The following is an 18486-nucleotide window of genomic DNA, read 5'->3' on the forward strand; positions in this document are numbered from 1 at the left end:
GAGCTTAACGAATTAGGTTTTAGAGACATCTTTGATTTAAAAAATTTAGCATCCAAACTTTATATAAATATTCCAAAAAATGTAAAATTTTCCAATTTGCAAGTCATAAAATTACAAAAAATAAATCCAACCACTTTGTTTTATAAATATTCCTATGGTGAAGAAAGCTTTATGGAAGCAGAAATAATAAACCATAGAAAAAACATTCAGTTTCAAAACATTTTGTTAAATCCTGCTTTTATAAAAAAAACCAGGGATTTCAGAAGCAAAGAAAAAAGGCTTGGTGGAATTAATTGAGAAGAAAAAATGTGTTCCTAATTATTATTTAGATTTCTTTAAAAACCTTTAAATAATTTTTTTCCTATTATAATCATTATACCTAGTACCTATGTTACTTATCATCAAAAATATTTTTTCTTAGAAACTGTTAAAGATAGGTAATTTTACTATTAAGAAAATTACGGGTTATTATTTAATAGAAAAACTACGGGTTCTATTTTTTAAGCTAGTAAAAATTTAAAAACTTAAGGATATTGTTTTATTTTTTAAAAAGAGCGTTACATTTTAGTTTCAAAGCCATTTGCCAGTAAAACTGAACAAAATATTTAAATGATTGCCCTAAAATCTTTAAAAATAAACCAAATTTCTATTAAGATGTAAACAATCGTTTACTTAAATATAAATAAATGCCATACAGATATATTGTTGCAAAACGAAATTTAAAATTAAAATATGATCAAGACAGTTACAAGTACTTTTAACCTAAAAAGTAAAAAACATTTAAAATATTCAGCAAGTTGCCATTAAAGATAATTAGTAGCTACTAATAATAAAAAAATACCTAGACTGAAATATTAATGTGTGTCAAAGTTATGACGTATAACGTTACATCACAAACTTTAAACGGCTCTCCTGAAAAACTACCTTTTTTGAGTTATAACACTCTTCTTCAGCATGGTCGATATGTAAAATGGTTAGGATTTGATGATTCTCATAATAGTTGGATTAATGTATCTAATTTTAAAAATTAAACGTTTTAAGATATGTAATAAATCATAAGATTTAATATGTTTAAATTTGAGCTTTTATTAGAAATATTATTATAAAAATATGATTTTTAATATATTAATTAAATTTGGTATTATAATTTTCTTAATCAGTAAATAAAATACGTTTCCTTTTTTTTTAATACTAAAACCTATAATATCCCGGAAACTTCAAGTTTTTCTAGTTTATTTTTGGTTTTCCGGTTTATTGAAAAATATTTTAAATAGTGGTTAAATTATATATTTATATTAATTAATAATGGATCAATCAGCTTACATAATTTGTGGTTTTTTCTTTACTTATTTTAAATGATATATTAATTAATAATAAATTATTCGAGTTACATAATTTGCGGTTTTCAGCACTTTTGAATCTTTTAAAAATGCATAGTCGTATCAAAGCATTATAAATATGTTTAGTGATTATTCCAGTGAAGGTGAATCAAGTGTTGATTTAATTTATGAACGCGAATCTAAGCCAACGATTGGCTTTTCAAAAATATGCATTCAAGAATCTTTTATTCAAGATCAACATGGTGAAAAATTATGCCATTTTTATTTTAATCTAGAAATTAGAGAAAATGAAGAATTATTAGAAGAATATACATGTTTCTCAGCTCATTATTTTAATGAAGAAATGGATTATGGTGTGTTATGGTAATAATAATTAATAAATAAAATTTCGTACGTCTATGTGTGTTTTATCGATAACTAATGAGTATAAATTAGAAAGATCGACTTTCTTTATTCCAGTTCGAACTTAGTCCTCACTCACAACAATTTACCTCTGTATTTACAAACAAAAAAAAAAGTTTTTTTTTAAATGGAAAGAATTTACAGTTTTGCCCGTTGCGATTTCAAACCAAAGATTAATGCTACTGATATGATTTGAATTAGTGGTATGAAGTCAAAGGAATACGCAAGATCAAAACCTCGTTCGGAGATTCACTTATAGTGGAACTGATCGATTCAGTTTTATTTTTACCAAGACGATTGAATGCAGTTATAACTAAATCAGTAATAGACGAGCTCATGAGCGATAAAGGTTGTTTCATACGGTTCATTGGACAAAAGCAAGTGGGGACTAATACAACACCAGCGAATCAATTTGAATTTTCGAAAGGAGAGTAAAGGCGTAGTAAACTGGTAAACATGGAATAAGACTTGGTAAAGACAACACAGACACTATTTAAAATTTAAAAATCTCAACAAGAAATCGATACTTTTTTAAAACTTAATAAAAGAAATGAAGTTATAATACTTCAAAAATTGCATAGTACAGATTTATCAGTTGGAGAAAAAAGTAAATTAGAAAACATTTTGGCATTACTAAAATCATTAAGCAAGCAAATTAAAAGGAAACAAACTTCAGGTCAAGGTATAGGACCTAGTACCAGTACCAGTAACAGTACAAATACTAGTTCAAACTCGCCATCAGTTGTCTGGAAAATGGTGAGTTTTTTAATTTATTTATTTATATTATTTTTTTTAAATATATCTTTTTTTTTCTTATTTAGATATCTTTTGCTTTTCGTTCTCGTATACAAACAGGAGCAATCATAAATTTGAATTGTATTGAGCTTGATCAGTTTTTGGAAGAGTCTAGACCTCTACTCAAAACAAAAATTATCCAAAATCTAAAAACACTGGGTCCTATCAAGTTGAATGTGAAGCTATGCGCTACCTATAAACTTCCTTCAACCGGAGAAGAGGATTATAAGTATTTCGTTTCGTGCAACAAGGAAATACTTAAAGTCGACTCTATCGATGAGATCATCAAACAACTTTTTGAAACTATTCTAACGAAATCTGAAGAATTTCAACATCGAGGATCTGGTTGGAAATATGTTGGTACGTCATTCCTTTTAGTTTGTATTAATAGGTTTTCTCCTCTTAATGGTGCCACATACATTGCTTTACCCTCTTGGCTCGAAAGCAAAGGTTTAATTAATATAAAAAATAATGATAAAAGATGTTTTGTTTGGAGTATTTTAGCTCATTTATATCCTGTGGATGTAGATAAGGAAAATGTGTTATCTTATTCTCAATCAGTTCATGATATTTTAAATTTACGCGATATAGAAATGCCAGTAAAAATCTCAGAAATTTCAAAATTTGAAAATCAAAATCCTGATATTTCTATAAATGTTTTTGGTATAGATAGTTCTTCTAAGTCAATAATTGGACCTTTATATCATACAAAACAAGTTAAGCCACACCATATATATTTACTTTATTTTAAAAGTAACTCAAACAGTAAAAATTGTCATTATTGCTTTATTTCTGATCTTTCAAAACTGATATGTAGTCAGGTAAATAAAGCTAAAAGAAAAATATTTGTATGTGATCTTTGTTTAAATCATTTTTACTCTAAAAATAAGTTTGAAATTCATAAAAAAAATTGTTCACTTTTTGATGCTGTTAAAATAACTGTTCCGGATCATAAAAACAATGTTTTAAAATTTAATTCTTTCAAAGCTCTTTTAAATAAGCCTTTTGTAATTTATGCTGATTTTGAATGTTTTGCTATTCCTATAGATTACACGTTACCAAATCCATTATTATCGTTTACCACAGCTTATCAAAAACATGAACCTTACAGTGTAGCATATTATATTGTCTGTTCATTTAATGAAAACTTTAATAAATTTAATTTATATAGAGGAGAAAATGTCTCTGAATGATTTATCGAAAATATTCAAAATGAATGTGCGAATATTCAAAGTATATTAAAAGAAACTTTCTCTTGCCATAAAAAGGTAAATTCTATAACGGAGGAGCAGGAAGCCGAATTTCAACGAACAAGTTCGTCATCATGACCACTATACAGGAAAATATATAGCTTGTATTTGTAATACTCTAATACTGTTTATTTCTGCGAAACGTGTATGTTATATTTATGTAAACTCTTCGCGTACTTTTAAATTGCAAAATCGTACTTTCGGACTAGAAAAATCCTCGGAAAAACCGGGTCTCCGCGCTGGCCGGGCGGCGCCGCGGTTTTATTTGTTTATATCAGACTTTAATACTTCAGTTCGTGTTTAATTTAATGTTTTCTCCTAGTTCGGCTTGTAGTTAATACCAGAGTGTAAATATGCCTCAAAAGTGTTGTGTTCCGGGTTGTAACGGAAACTATAAAACGGACCTAAAGTGCATGTCTTCGGTTTTCCTAAGGATATAAATCTAAGGCGAAAATGGGTAAAAGCCATACACAGAGATGACTTTGAGCCCACAAACAACACCAAAGTATGTGAAGCTCATTTTCCTGAAGGTAGTATAATAAAGAGTACTCAAGTTCAAGATTCCAACACAGGTAAAATTTTTACAATAGAATTACTAAAACCACGGCTAAAAGAAGACTGTACACCATCTATTTTTTTAAATTACCCTAGTTATTTGTCAAAAACTATAAAAATACGGCCAAGTAAAGATGAAAGGTTTAAAAATATTGACGAGTTGAATTTAGCAAAAGCCCTTGAATTAAGCAGAATTGACTTTGGGGAGCATGAGAAACAAAATAATTTTGACAGTTTTGAAGAGTTTATTGAAAAATTTTCTGCTTTTAAACTACCGAAAGATTGGTTGACTGCTCACAGTGAGTCTCAAGACAGCAAAAAGCTAACAATTTTTAAAATTGAATACACTCCTGGTCCATGCATTAATTGGGCAATTGTTTTTAATTTTAATTTAAATGTTGAAACTTTTTTATATAGCGAGCCAGTTTGTGTTTTAACATCAAAATTTAAAACTCCATATACTTCCCATAGTTTAGATGATTTATATGCAATACTTGAAGCAATAGACCTTACTATTATTACCCTGCCTTTGGAGGAAAATGTTACCAATAATGACAACCCCGATTGTGACTTAAATCCAAATACTGCTACCAAGACTGCTACCAATACCCTTGGCAATACTATTCTCGATCATGTCAAACCATCAAATCACATAAATAAAATGAAACGTGTGTTCGATTTTGTGTCAAACATACTAAAAAGTTTTAAAAACATTGAAGACAACAAAATAGTGCATGCTTTAGATTTTATTTGTGAACAATTAGCTTTGCTTACAACTGCAAAGGAAAGGTACAGATATTCAAGTAGTACAATAATTTTGACTTCTATAATCTATACTATTAGTCCTCATGCATACAAGTATTTAAGAGATTATGGATCCCTAATTTTACCACATCCTCAAACTATAATGGGTATTTGTAACAAAGACATGACCGATCCCCACATAGATGAAAAAAAAATGTTTTTAACTTATGCGCGAAATGTGTTTAGTTTACTATAAAGGATAATGAGAGATTTGTGACACTACTTTTTGATGAAATTCATATTGACCCTTACATGGACTATAAACGTGGTAATATAACTAGAACATCAGTCAATAATAAGTCTCTAGCTTCCTCGGCATTTACTTTTATGATTACAAGTGTGTGTTCCAGCTTTAAGGAAGTAGTTCACATAGCTCCCATCTCCAAAATTACATCAGACATACTTCATGATTTTATTAAGACAATTATTGAAAATTTAGAGGAGATTGAGTACATAGTTTTTTGTGTTATAAGTGATAATAATGCCATTAATGGGAAAGCCATGAGTCATTTTTCAACTACAGACCAACTTAGCATTGTTTATCCTCATCCTATAGATAATCAGAGACCATTATTTTACCTATTTGACACAGTTCACTTACTTAAATGTGTATTTAATAATTGGCTTAACTCTAAACCAGACCAAAAATTTTATTTTCCTGATTTTGACACTTCGAAGAAAAAATGTGCTTCTTTTTCTGCAATTATTAAAAAATTACATGAACTGGAGTATGATAAGCTTTTAAAGTTTGGCCATTCTTTAAACCAAAAAGCATTGTTTCCCTCATCTTTAGACAGAATGTTAAACTCTCTTTAAAAATTTTTAATTCTTTCGTAGTAGAAGCATTAAAGCATTTTGGTAGCCGTATACCATTTGCTCAAGATACTGCTGATTTTGTCCACATAATAACAACATGGTGGAAAAGTGTGAATGTCAAAACCCCATTCAAAGGCAAACATAAATGAGACATATTTCAAGAACCAATTGTTAAAAAACCACTCACTTATATTGACATAGATCCCAAGATTGAATTCTTAGAAAAATTATTAAGCTGGCTTGATACTTGCCAACCTAGTAATTTTTCTAAAACTTACTCGACAAACAAGAACTGCTTTCAGCGATAGTGTTTATGGACTGCTCGAAATTACCAAATTCTGTTTTACGGAACATGAATTATGTACTTTTAGGGAAATTCCAAACAGATCCTCTTGAAGATAGGTTTGGTAGATATAGACAAATGGCAGGCGATCATTATCACATCTCTGTACGACAGTTATATGAGACAGAAAAGAGACTTAGAATTCAATCTATATTAACACTTTAGTCTCGCAGTTTTGGCCCTATTAATATTAATAAGTTCTATGAGCTTCCCGATTATGACCTAGATGATAATTGCTCTCCAGAAGACTTTTCCCAAATTCAAACTTTGTTGTCCCAAATTTCAGTAAATGATGATCATTTTCAGAGCATCGAGGACATATTGCAATTAATTACGTATTTAGGTGGTTATTGTTGCTATGTTACAATCAAAAAGCTAAAATGTGACAGCTGTAAAGGAAAACTGGTAAATAATGAGCAATTTATCGTTGAAGACAATTTTGACCTAATTAATAAATTAAATCGTGGAGGACTGTTATATCCCCAAGACCAAGTTTTAAATATTGTATCTTTGACTTACATAATTTTTAACAGATTAATAAATGAATTTGAGGACATATTTTTACAAACCTATAACAAAAGACAGTTCATGTGTCAGTTAATTTTGAAATATTCTATTGCACAAAAACATGTATTACATTTTGATGGATGCACTAGTCAAACTGGATACCCTAACGAAGTAGGCTATATAATATACCAACCACTAACACTACTAATTAAAATATAATAGTTCTTTATCAAGTTTATTTTAACTTTAAATAGTCTACTTACAAAAAAACATATAAAATATATATTTGAATCTAAAGACTATGTAGGTCCTAGAAAATTAATTTAGTTCTTTATCCAATTGATTTACTTTAAATGATTCTAATTAATATGACATTCCTGATTATGACAGTTTTTTTCAAATTTTCTTAATTATGACAAGGTGTGGAATAGTTCAATATATGTATTTATGTGTATATAATAACATTTTTTACTACTTGATGGTATAAAAAAATGATTATAAATACCTAAATACATATGTTGAATTTTGGTGCAGATGTAGGGGAGTTGGGAGTCTGCATTTAATATTATACCATAATATTTAACCTGACATTCAACCAGAACTAAAACATATCTTTGAATGTTTCCTGAACTCTATTCTATTCCTAGCATTTTTTAAAATAAGCCAAATATTGAGATATTAGCATATGAAATCCCTTGGTTTTTAAAAATCGGTGGCCCACATCGATGACGTCACGCGCCAAGCACTAAGGCCTTGTCTTTGAGTGGGTGTTGCAACACCGCATTCAACCTCATTTGCATATCAACCATCCACATTTCCACACATCCACATTCTTATCTTCCCGCCAAAATTCTGACCAATCAGGGCGCTACGCACCTCCCCGCACCCCATTTCCCCCACCAATCACAGCCCTCCATTCGATATTGACTCCGCCCACTTGCCCCCCACCACTACCCAGCTTTCATAAGCTCCGTCCCCTTTTTTACTCCACCGGAAGTCCATAAGAATTACATGGGGACACGTCATAGCCACCCGTTTTTACACTACTGTGTGCTATAAAGTACAAAAACATTATTATATTTTGTACTGTTTTTGTTTGTTATTCTCTGTGAATTAATTTGTTATTCTCCGTGACTTGATAATATTGGCTGAAAAAAACTTCAGGTAGGTAAGTAGATTGAAGTAATTATTGTTCTGGTAAAGTAATGAAAGATAACTTATTGATTGTCGGCGATTACTATAATAGTAGCTTCTGTTGTGATTGCTTATGAAATGGTAGTTGAGGTAGTTCCCTTAAATGTTACCCGGCAGCAAAACTATAAGCAGCCCAAATTACCGGAAACCCACTAACGTTTTGGCGGCGTAAACCTTATTATCTTACACATGTATAATAGATAAATCGCGTGCCAAAACAAAACTGGGACTGCAAAATCTAATTTCTCCTGGTCTATTAGAATATTAGGTATGTTTTGATGTTGTCAAATTTAATTTAAGCCATATTTTCGCTACTATCTAGCGGCTCTGCGGAGAATGATCTCCTTTATTAAATTGCCTATTGCCTATTGTACATTCGTTAGATTTCGGCGGTATATATATTGTGACGTCAGACTGTTGACAAAATCGAAGGTTTTTACTATTACATTCACTTCGAAAAAATTAAAATATTGGTTTGACAAATGACAATGATGTTTCTCATGAATTGTTTTTTTCTATTTCGGTAAACCATAAAATATACATATATAGATGCCTTTTTACGTATTATTAAATAAAAATATTTTGAAATAGGATAAATTCTATAAATTCTTGTGTGCTTTTTAGCTTTTTCAGCTTATATTTAATTGTATGGATATTAAATTAAAAAGGAGAGATTTAATGGAACCACTCAATTGCTATTTTTCAGTTGTTCTTTTTGTTGATAGAAAATCAGTTTAGATCAGCCTTATACACTAAATTCTATAGACCTTCTAAACTAAATATGCACTATTATTATTATTATGTTTTGCAAATTAACGCTACATTAATTCATAATAAATAAAAAACTGTCAAAACAGTGTCAATTCAATTGTGTAACAACAACTGAACCGCTTATAAAAACTCGACCACGCCAGATTGCGCTTCAAGCATTTTTAAGTGTGACGTCATTAAGTTTGTTCCAACCAAGAATCTCAAACCGATTTCAAACAATTTACAAATCGTCCTCAATGCGCATGTCCGTAAAATCAACGTTTCTCTGATCAATTTCAAACAAGGTTGGAACACCTGACAATTTGCTCGCTGTTTGCAGCACGCCTGATATTAGACTTATGAGAGTGACATTTGACACAAAACAAAACGGCATAATCTTCAATTCAACCTCACCGTGTCATATTTGTTTTGTTTCTGGTTTTTGCTTTGAATTATTTTATGTTTTACTTTGACTATTTAAAATCAACCGAGAAGGTAAGTTAACGCACCTGTGTTATATTTTTTAAAGTACGGTAAATGAATGATTATAAGAATAGGGGTATTTAATACAAAAATAAATAGGTCCCATTTTTTTAGGTCTGGAAGAGTTCCTGATTTTTTCTCCGGAGTCAGGTAATTCGACAATAGTCACGAGTACTCCTAAGCATCTAAATACATTCCCACACTCAGAAAAATTTGATAGGTTGATTCAAACAAAAAATATACTGTGTGCAATATTGTTAAGTAACAAAACCGCTTTTTTTGTAACAAAAACTACTATATTGTTTATTTTAACTAAAGGGTAATAGAGTTAATGTAATCATAAAAAAATTGTTACCATACAAAATTAATTTATCTAATAATTTAGATAATTTTAACTTAAGTTTTGTTGCCTAACAACCTTTTCGTTATTAAAAAAGTTATTTTAACTATTTCTTTATTTGTTTTCCCACCGTTTAGTAAAATTTTGTTAATTCAAACAAAAAAATGTTTAATTTATTTTTAACTATTATTTTATAATATATTTAACCGAAATTCTTTGTTAAACTACTAATATATAGAAAATTAACACTATTTTTTGTTAAATTAGCCCACCAATTTATTTGGATAAACCAAATTATTGTTTGCAATAATATTTAATAAGTTAATTTTACTTATTAGGAATAGTATAATTTAACAATAGTTGGGTTACATAACCATGTTTTTTTGTTAATTGAAACTAAAAAATGTTCAATTTTAATTTTACCTATTCCGACGTGGTAAATTGAACCCACTTTATTTGTAAAGCAACTAATATTTAGTAAAGCAACAATTTTTTTTGTCAAATCAACCTACTACTTTGTTTGGATTATCCACAATGTTGTTTCAAATAACTATATTCATTGATTGATTTTACCACTTATTCCAGGTAAATTTACAACGTTTTTCGGTATTCCTGGAAATATAAGTAGCACATACATATTCTTTGCTTGCCGCCCGTTTCATTCTTTTCCACAATAGGGCTCGCGTTGCACGTTGATAAAATTGCGCGCCAAATAATAGGAATAGGAAATAATTTTCTTCATTTTGTATTATACACTCAGTGTTTTGTGAGTTATTTTTTATATTTTATAAGAGTGAGTAAACAATTGGTGTAGTAAAGATGGATGATGATTTTTCAGTAAGATATACAAATCGGTTTGTAAATTCTCTACTCAATTCAACTAAAGACAACGAAGACGAAGGTAGTCTCAATTTATCCAGCCTGTCTAATCCTCCTCTTGAAATTGGTTTAAACTATTCTGGGCTGACTTATCAAGCTGAGTCTGAACCAGAAATCGAGGAAACTTTAACATTAAAACGCCTTCTGAAAAGTTGGGGCTTTGCAAATTTATTCGAAATCTCAAAATGTAAGTAATTTTTCCATTATTACCAATTTCATTTTTAAAGTATATCCACTGATTCCTTGTGCAATACTTATGGATCCACATTAACCTCCACACAAAAAAAAAATACCTATATTAAAATCATTAGATTTGCTGCCCAACAAACAAGTGTTTTGTTAATTTTCCAGAAACTAGGTTAATACATTTTCCACTTTTGTATTCGTATATTGTTATAGTTTCTTGCTATGAATTAATGAATATTTAACATTTAAATTTTGCGATAGATTATTAAATAAAATCAGCTTAAGTGATGAGCCAGAATTAGAGTATAAATCTAAGCATATCACTAAATCTACTTTAAAAGAAATGCCCTATTATGAAAGAATACAAAATTTGGATTTATTTAACGATGCAATTGTAAGCTCAGAATCGTTGATTTTCCTTAGGGAAGTAAAATATAAAAATACGCTGTATAAAGTCAATTTTTTTTTACTTTTAAAGTCATTAAAATTTTATGAGATTGTTCATATAGCTGTGAAAATTAAAGAAAATTTGAAAAATTTTTATCTTATTTATGTTGAGCATAAAATTAGTAAAATCGACAATCACTTTCAATCTTATAAAGTATTAAATAAAACCAACAATTTTTTTATATTTTCAACACAGCTTCATGAATTTCACTACGCTCCTATTCACGTATATAAATCACCAAATGGTTTCGAATATATAAGACCAAAATATTATTAAAAGCTTATAATTGATAATTGGTTATAGAAATAATGTAACAGATATAAAACAAAATTTTATATAATAAAGGAACATACAAGTTTGGTGGACAGGTATAGGGATACTGACATGATCGAAACTAAATCGGCGTTTGCGAATCATTTATTGGCCTCCTCACATGGTTTTTCTTTAACTCAGGGAGCGGATATTTTGCATTTTGCGAGTGCTCAAAAGGCAAAAAACTGGACTTGTTAGAAAAGATGAAAATAACTAAAGCTAAGAAGAGCCCTGTCCTTGTGTGTGTGAACGATATTTTCACGTTTGAACCTCACCTCATTTATAACAACCTGTCTTAAAAAAGTCTTTTCTTTTTCAATTTTAGATATTTTTAGTTTTTATTGTTAAGATGTTTACTTATATTCACACTTAATAGTATAGTTCGGAGTGTTCCCCATGTTTTATCATGTTGCTTGGTGGCCTATGGGTTAGACGCGCGCCTGTGAATCTAAAGGTTGCGGGATCGTTCCCCACTGGTGACATTTTAAATTTTTACTTTTTTATTTTTTAAGCATACATTTTTATCTATGGTGGGAATTGTTAACTTAACCTAGCTTTTCTTTTGTTGTTAGTTGTAATGTGATCTGCGTAGGTCTAGGTAATGAGTTTTATAAACGTTCTTTTTGAAAAATATCTTAATGTATTTTTTAGGCCTGATGATGCTCCGACAGGAGCGAAACACGTGTAGCTTTTGAGCTTTTTTAAGAAATTATATAGATTGGATGAGACCGTGACTTTGTGTCCTTACCTTTGTTTTTGTTTTCGTTTGGTCTCTTAGAGAAAAATGGATGATACGTTTCTATTTGAAAATGCTAGTCAAGCTAAATTCATCCGCTATTACAAGAAGAACCTTATCGCAAGAAAAAATTTGTTGCTTAAAATATGGTTTCTTCAACAGTGCTTATTTCATCGATTAACACCGAAATTTATCAACTTAAGGTGCAACATACGAAACAACTCCTCTGACACAGCATTGGAACTGGCCCGAAGAACTTGGCTGAGGGAGGAAGTCAAAACCCATTATAGAAGCTTGAATAAGGTGAATTCTATACTAAAATACCTTTACTTTACGTTGAACTTATTCTTAACCCATTGGGAGTTTTGTACTTTAGATTCAGCACTTAGAGATGAGGTTCAAATATTTTCTAAAAACTCCTTTTTTCGTTTAAACCGCAAATTAAATCACCTTAAGACATCTCAAGTTCAATCTTTAAGAAAAAAGAATAATAATGTATACCGCAGGCAGCTAGGAGAATGTCACATTCAATTTCATAAAAGGTACTTGAATTTAACAAATGTGGCTTTCACACCGGATGAGGAAAGTTTTTTGAATCTTAATTTAAAATATAACTTTTTTAAAAAGACTGACTTGCGCACGCGAGAGACTTTAGCTGTGGAGGCTGAGAATGTTTTGCAGACTACCGATATTCAAAATAAAAATATTTTGCGTGCTAAAATAATAAATTTTTTAAATTCTAATATTAACTCAAATTCTAATAAATCTAATTTTAATAATAAACATCTAACTTCTCTTAAAAATAAAATAAAGAATCACGATTTAATCCTTTCGAAAGCTGGCAAGGGTAACTGCCTGATTATACTTAAGAGGGATGATTACATAGAGAAGGTTTTAGATTTTTTGGGTTCGGGTGACTTTGTTAATGTAAACAAAGATCCTACTAGCTCTTTTTTCTCCAAGGTAAAACAAACCCTTGATAGGTGTAATCTGACTTTAGAATTTTTTCATACTAGGAAAGAAAAATTATTCCCCAGAACTCCTCTCCTCTACGGCCTTCCTAAAATCCATAAACCCAATCTCCCTATTAGGCCAGTAGTATCGTTTGTAAACTCTCCTTGTTACAACTTGTCAGCCTGTTTAAATACCACACTCAGAGATGTAACTGGTTTCAGAAGTACTTATTCCACAAAAAATTCAGTAGAGTTGACAAATTTTTTAAAAAATATCTGCATACCAGAGGGTTCAAAACTAATTTCTCTCGACGTTAAGAACTTATTTCCAAGCATTCCACCTGGTGATTGCCTTGATCTAGTCAGGTCCCTTTTGCTTAAGTCACCGCTTGACAGATTTATTGTTGATGATCTTTTAACACTCCTTAAGCTAGTACTTGATCAGAATTTTTTCGTTTTCAACAACAAGTTTTTTAGACAAGTTACTGGACTAGCAATGGGGTCTTGCCTCTCTCCTCTTCTCAGTGAGATTTTTATGCACCATTTGGAGAAAAAGATTGTCAATGGGAAGTTTGGTGCTTTTCTCACTGTATATAGGAGATCGTTTACCATTGAAGAAGAAAGAGATAGAAAGTTACCTTTTCTTGATGTTCTTATTTTAAAAAATATCAACAAACTTGAATTTGAGATCTACCGCAAACCCACCACTACGGACAATGTCATCCAATACTCCTCAAACTCCCCTTATTCCTACAAATTTGCATCTTTTAATTCCCTTTTCTATCGCCTTTTCAACATCCCCCTTTCTAGAGAAGCTTTTCTTGATGAACTAAATATAATTAAACATATTGCTTTTAATAATGGTTTTCCACTTGATATAATTAATCGCCTTTATTCTAAATTCTTTAATAAATACAAACTTACTTACAACTTAATCCATCTTAATAATGAAAATAGTCACCTTTTTAGATCAATGTCCTTTTTTTGGTAATATTTCTTTTCAGCTTGCAAAGTTTTTTAAGTCTACAAATCTTACAATTGCTTTTAAAACTAGAAACAGTTTAAAAAGTCAGCCAGTTAGTACAATAGATAAGGCAGATTTCTTTTCAAAATCAGGGGTATATTCATTAAGATGTAATGACTGTAATGCCATTTACATAGGGCAATCGGGGAGAAAAATTTCCACCAGAATAAAGGAACATACAAGTTTGATGGACAGGTATAGCTATTAATAAAGCCAAATTAATAATAAACCAAAAAATTTAAATAAACCAAAAAATTTAAATAAATATTTAAGACAAATATCGCTATACCACCTAATTGTATAACAACTAAAAAAAAGTACGGCAAACAAAAATAAATAGTCATTCAACTAAAAAAAATTGGTAGAGAACGAACATAATCGTAAGTATACCTCGTTTTTTTTGTTGCCTAAATGAACATATTGATATCGGACAAATATTTTGTTTATACAAACAAAATAATAGTAATATAACAAAAAAATCGTTAAAGAGATGTCAATACATTTACTATTATTTAGTTAATTCGGTAAGACCATGTTAAAATCAACGAAAAAAATTGTAGCAGAACAAAATCAATTTAACCATTAAAATTTGGTTAATATAACTATGAAGGTAGTTTGACGCATTTTCATATGCTCTTTTTGGTTGATTTTACTTATGCTTTTTGTTGAGTGCAGTGCCGCAGCATATGCTAAAAGAACGTCAAGTTGAATTTGTGGCTAGTTGGACGACTAACCAAACGAAAGTCTTATTAGACATTTACAAAGAAAATCATAGCAAGGTAGGAAGTTTTCAAATAAAAAACTTTAAAAAACTGTGAGAAGTAATGGCTGTTAAAATCAACGAGATACTAAATACAAATTACACGGCTAACCATGTCGAAAACCGGTGGAGGGTGGTCGAAAGGGCCTACAAAAATTTTGTCGACAACCAGAATAAAACCGGAAGGGCCAAAAAATATTTCGAGTACCAAGAAGAGATGGAAAACATATTTAAAGGGAATAAGAATGTCCAGCCTGAGGTTTTGTTGTCTTCAGACACTGTGGAACATTTACCGGAAGCACCACAAGATGAAGTACCATTTATTTCATAAAATGCAACCCCCAGTCAGATCTCGGGGAAAACTTTCCCCTTAAAAAGAAGGAAGTTAACGAACAGGAACTCAACCATTGAGCAAATTAGGAAAGATCGAAAAGAATATAATGATGGCTACAAATTGAAAGAGAGAAGTTGGAGCTGCAGAAACAAAAAATAGCTCTATTGAAAGAAAAAATTAACTTTTAAAACAAAGAAACGAACTTTTAAAGAACAAGGCATGTTCTTCTTGTTGTAGCGAGTTTTTATGAGTGATTTTTAAGGAAATTTGTATTGTTTATGAAATAATAAATAATATTATGTTTAATTAAGTTTTATTTTCTCCATGAAAATTATATTTCTTTTGTTTAGTTCCTAAGTATGTTAAAATTAAATAAAACTATTATATATGTATGTATCTATGTAACAAATATATTTTAAAATTAATACAAATAATATTTTCATCATGTTCGTAAGTTGTTTGCTACCCTATCTCTAATAGTCCGAGCTTCTATGTTGTCAGCAACTTCATTGTCATTTTCTTCATTAACTGGAATATTATCATTATCCAAATTAATATCGTCATCAATTGCAATATTATGAAGTACACAAGCTGCTCGGATAAAATGACAAATAAATCTAATTTTTCTTAATTTTATGTGATACATCTGTCTAAATTTCTGTTTCAGTATGCCAAAACAATGTTCTATGACATAGCGGTTTTTGGACAATTTTAAATTATAATTTTGTTGCTGTCTAGTAAGGTTGCCCCTGTCTTTATAAGGAGTTAACAAATTGTCATGTAAAGGATACCCACTATCTCCTAACAGAAAATATCGTCTATACTTATCTTCCAAGCTGTTTTTTAATGGAGAGTTTCTAAACACTTGGCTGTCATGCACGGAACCAGGGTACCCAATAAAAATGTCTAGTATTTTTCTTCTGTGATCAAACTGCCTGCATCTGTAATGATATAATTACAAGATCAGATAGTACTATACCAAGAAATCATGTAAACTTACCTGAATAGAATAGTAACCTTTACGATTTAAGTATGAATCTGGGTCATTTTCAGGTTTATCTAATTTGATATGTGTTCCATCAATAGCTCTGATAATATTTGGAAAACCATTGATTCGAAAATGTTCTTCGCTGATTCTTTTTTCATGCTCATTTGGCCAGTGTATTATTTGTGGAGAAAGATTGCTCAAAAACATGGTAACTCGATGAAGAATTCTATTTATGGAGCTTATTGTAACATCAAATCTATCAGCAACATCTCGAAAGCTGCTAGTCTGATGCCCCATATACCATAAATATATTAGAACCTAAAATTTAAAATGAAAGAGTTAAATATTATTATTATTATTAGTAAATACTTATGTATACACTCCCCGACAATAAATTCCGGACAACTAAAATTTTACCATAAGACACAATACAAACATGACCTATTTTAAATACCCATAACTTTGGTAATTAAGATATCAATTCGATTAAAAAAAGAAAATGTCGAGCTATAGCCTCATTATAAGTTTGATACTCTGCTTTATCAGTATATTCTACAGGGTATTTCAAAGTTTTAGAGCAAATCAATCCATAAGAATTACAAACTTTTAACCACCCTGTAGGATATATTGATAACCGTAAAGTACCACACTTATGTTGAATTTATAGCCTGACATTTTCTTAACCATTTTCTTTTTTAATTGAACCAATATATTAATTATCACTGAAGTTATGTGTATTTAAAATAGGTCATGTTTCTATTGGGGTTTCTGCGAAAATTTCAGTTGTCCGTAATTTATTTTTGGGGAGTGTATTTTACTTAAGAAATAAAATTACTCATTAAATACCTAATATCAGTTATAGAGGAATATAATAAAAAAATGTGTTATAATTATATCCCACCTGATGTAAAGCAGCTATATTTCCATACTGTCCGATCTGGCTCTTAAAATATAGGCTTATTTCAAATCTATTACTTATGTGAGTTGCAGTTTCCCTCCTTAGCCTGAAATGTTCAAAGAACACTTCTTCAGGATACTGTCTTACTATTTCCTCTAAAATTATTAATGCATATACAAATTAATTTTCAGTTCTATGGTTATGCTTAAAAAATAAGGATGTCTTACCCAAATAATTTTGATTTTTTATTCTCAGTTCGTCTAGCTCTAAAAAAAACTCAATTCTAAATCCTCGTCATCACTACTGTCCATTCACGATAAATCGCTCAACTCACTACACACTTCTTCACTCATATTCAATTTATTTATTTAAAAATCAGAGTAGAACAATAAACCCAAAACACAAATTTTAATTTGATGCACAAAAATTTAATGTTTTATTTGTAGGTTATAAACCCATTATAAACAGCTGTATTAGAAAATATTAATGCGCCTGCGCCAAATTAATAGCAAGCGAATAATCCTTAAACCATCCTGATAGTTTTTAAACAGTTTGTAAACTTAGTTGGAACAGAAAACTGTTAGTTTGCGAATCGTCATAGACTTTGGTTGGAACGAATTTAACTTAATGCGCAGAATCCTGATTGTAAGAAACTGTTTCTGATTGTGGTTGGAACAAACCTATTACTTATTTACGAAAATCATCCGCTTTTAAACGCGTTAAAGTGATTTTTCATGCATTCGTCATACGATCATACGACGGTACGAAATCGTTTCTATTAGTGGAAATACTAGCTTCTTATTGGTCAGAAAATGATATTATTTTTAAATTTATTTGGTTTTCATGCATCCGATATCCGATCGACGTCAGTACGAAATTATTTGTCATCTGTCACTATTTTTGTCTTATTTACTGTCAATGTCAGAATTGGCGTCTATTCTTCTAGTTTGTCTAAATGAGATTCGAGCTTTTCAAAGTGTTTTTGTTAACTTTCTTTGTATTTGTGCTGGTTGGAATACAATCTGGTTGTGGCCTTACGAATATCAAATTTACTATTTTTATCAATACCAAATTCAATAAATAAAGATGGCAGAGAGACATCCAGATCAGTCCGTGGAGGATGAACCAGTACTAGAGGTAAGAAAAGAATCTTTAGATAGATAAGCTCCCAGGATTCCCTAAACCTGCCGCTGTCCCTTACTACAGTGATATATTGTTGCTGTGCATTTTAAAGTTGAGTGACTAAAGACTTGTAATATATACATTTGTGATTTTCAGATGTCATCCGAAGTTATTGAGTACACTGTGGAGGAACTCCTCATTTCATGTGTTCAGGCAAGACCACCGCTGTGGGACTCAAGGTTGGACCTGAAGGAAAGGGACAATATG

General features: G+C 30.3%; 1 pseudogene; it reads right to left on the bottom strand.

Moving 5' to 3' along the window:
- Positions 1–15653: 15653 nt before the first annotated feature.
- LOC126749623 (putative nuclease HARBI1) lies at positions 15654–17450 on the bottom strand (annotated as a pseudogene).
- Positions 17451–18486: the final 1036 nt, after the last annotated feature.

The sequence above is a fragment of the Anthonomus grandis genome, unplaced genomic scaffold, assembly GCF_022605725.1.
Source record: "Anthonomus grandis grandis unplaced genomic scaffold, icAntGran1.3 ctg00000388.1, whole genome shotgun sequence".
NCBI lineage: Eukaryota > Metazoa > Arthropoda > Insecta > Coleoptera > Curculionidae > Anthonomus > Anthonomus grandis.